At 54.9% G+C, this 2,845-nt stretch overlaps 1 long non-coding RNA gene across 1 annotated transcript in view; it reads right to left on the reverse strand.

Annotated features, from left to right (window-relative positions):
• Positions 1–221: 221 nt before the first annotated feature.
• LOC106724583 overlaps positions 222–2,845 on the reverse strand; it is a 7,883-nt gene continuing 5,259 nt past the window's right edge. Inside the window, exon 2 of the long non-coding RNA XR_001360431.1 lies at positions 222–577. This is a non-coding gene — a long non-coding RNA (uncharacterized LOC106724583). The remainder of the gene's footprint in view (positions 578–2,845) is intronic.

The following is a 2,845-nucleotide window of genomic DNA, read 5'->3' on the forward strand; positions in this document are numbered from 1 at the left end:
AGAAACATCCATGATGAGAGAGAATCATGGATCAGCTGCCTCCTGCATGCCCCCCTACTGGGGATCGAGCCTGCAACCCGGGCAAGTGCCCTGACCGGGAATCGAACCGTGACCTCCTGGTTCACCCCATGATTCTTTGATCCTCAAGATTCCCAGAGACTAAATGCTGTGGATATAGGCGAGGAAAGAGAGAGAGGAAACAGACAAGCCACACACACCCATAGGTAGACTCAGGATATTAAGAAAGAGCATACAGAGTCCTCCCAATCAATGAGCCAAATGATATATAGCAGCCTTGTCCAAACACTGCTCTCTGACTCACTCTCTGGATCACATTGAAGGGATAAAGCTGTGTGCGGCCTAGAGCCCCGACATCCGCCCAGAGCACAGGGTGAGAGGAAGGAGAAGGTGTCCATGCCCGGTGACTTCACGCGTTCCAGCTCACCTGGCCCAACCTTCTCCTGAGCCACCTGGCCACGCTCCTGCCTTCCTCTTGGACTTGAACCAGGAACTTGACTGTCCAGGTACATGTGAGCTCAGCAGCCAGCCATCCTGAAACTCAGGTGTCACCCGGTGGCTTAGAGGCAGAAAATAATAATTTAGTTACAGTCAATGAAGTTTAGACGGTGCTTACCATGTGCTAAGCACTGTGCTAAGAATTACGCATAGATTGCCCGGCCGGCGTGGCTCAGTGGTTGAGCATCAACCTATGAACCAGGAGGTCACGGTTCGATTCCTGCTCAGGGCGCATGCCCCGGTTGCGGGCTCGATCCCTAGTGTGGGGTGTGCAGGAGGCAGCTGATCAGTGATTCTCTGTCATCATTGATGTTTCTATCTCTCCCTCTCCCTTCCTCTCTGAAATCATAAAAATGTTTAAAAAACATAATCTCTATTATAAAAACCCCTTGGTTGTGACACCGTCACACCGTAACGACCAAAGACTGGTCACCAGGAGGCTGCGTGCACAGCGAGGCGGGAGTGGGTGGGCAGGGACTGGACGCTGGGTCCCACAGGCGCTGGGAGGACTTGACACTGTGTCCCGCAGCGCGCCGGGTCTGGGTCTCACCCGATTTCGTGTGCTGGGTCCCTAGTAATAAAATAAAATGTAGCCCTCGCTGGTTTGGCTCAGTGGATAGAGCGTCAGCCTGAGGACTGAAGGGTCCCAGGTTCGATTCCAGTCAAGGGCACATGCCCGGGTTGTGGGCTCAATTCCCAGTAGAGGGCGTGCAGGAGGTAGCCGATCTCTGATTCTCTCTCATCATTGATGTTTCTATCTCTCTCTGTCTCCCTTCCTCTCTGAAATCAATAAAAATATATTTTAAGAAAATTAAAAATAAAAGTACAAGTGTGGCCCAGCATGGAATCATGGCAAAGGCAGACCCTCAGACCCACCCCCCACCTGCCACATCGAAATCTGCGTCTAATACCAGCCTCAGGGACGCGAACACACGAACACACGAACACATGCTGAAGTTTGAGAAACACCACAACAAATGGCATGACTCGCCCTCCTGGCCACAGGCATCTTGGGGAGGCGGTGGTGTCATTCCGGGGGGTCGGGCGGTGGGAGGGAGCCAGAGGCAGGCAGCACTATGATTTCACTTGGTCACCTTCTCTGTGAGCCCAGGACCCCTGCGGTGGGAAGGCAATATGTATTTGCTGGTCCTTGCCCCATGCCTTCCCCTTCCCTCCCCACCCCACCCTCCTCTCTCTATCCCCTCGGGTGGGCAGGTGGTTGGGAACAGGGCTGGCTGCTGTGCCCAGCGATAGTCTCAGCTGGCTGCCTCCCCTCCCCCGCAGATCTCCATTATCTTGGGCATCAAATCTCTGCAGCCATGCCTCCCCCCACCCCCACCCCACCAAGGTCACCTCCAGGGCTGGCTCATTGCACAGCCCCCTTCTGCTTGGCCTGGACATGGGGGAGGGTTTTAAAGAGCCAGGTCCTTGCCTGGAGTCCTCCCCTTCCCACCCCAGGGAACCGAGTCAGGGGGAAGGGGGAGGGGAAGGGACCATGATGGGCTTGGGACCAGAAGGGGCGCGTTCAGTCCCAGGCTCTGAACCTCATTCACTGGGAACCTTGGGCCAGTCGTGCCCTCGTTCTGGGCCTCAGATTCCTCATCTGGAAAGAGGGGGACTGGGCCAGACACTCCCCAAGATCCTTGCCTTCTAGGAGGGGGTGTCCTGGTTGGAGTGTCAGGTTTGTGACAGGCGTCTATGTAAGCATTTCTTTTTTCTTTTATTAGAAATACTGGCAGGCCCTGGCCAGCCTGGCTCAGTGGATAGAGCGTCAGCCTGCGGACTGAAGGGTCCCAAGTTCGATTCCGGCCAAGGGCACATGCCTGGGTTGCGGGCTCCATCCCCAGTAGGGGGTGTGCAGGAGGCAGCCGATCCATGATTCTTTCTCATCATTGATGTTTCTATCTCTCTCTCCTTCTCCCTTCCTCTCTAAAATCAATAAAGAAATATATTTTAAAAAAATATACTGGCAGCCCTGTCCCCAGCCAGGAAGGAGTCCCACTGACCGTTCCGCTGAGAGGAGGAAGAGAAGATCAAGAGGAAACCAATAGCTGAGGAGAGAGGAGGAGAGCAGAGGCGGGAGCAGGAACCCCTGGGTTTGGCTTTGACAGGGCACAGAATCCCGCAGCCTCTGAAATGGGAAGTCTTGGCCCTGGCCGGCAGCTCAGTTAGTTAGAGCATCATCCCGGTACGCCAAGGTTTCGGGTTAGGTGCCTGGTCAGGACACATATAAGAAGCAACCAGTGCGGCCGGTGTGGCCCAGTGGTTGAGCGTCAACCTATGAACCAGGAGGTCAAGGGCACATGCCTGGGTTGCTAGCTCGATCCCC

Source organism: Myotis brandtii, unplaced genomic scaffold, assembly GCF_000412655.1.
Source record: "Myotis brandtii unplaced genomic scaffold, ASM41265v1 scaffold897, whole genome shotgun sequence".
Taxonomy (NCBI): Eukaryota; Metazoa; Chordata; class Mammalia; order Chiroptera; family Vespertilionidae; genus Myotis; species Myotis brandtii.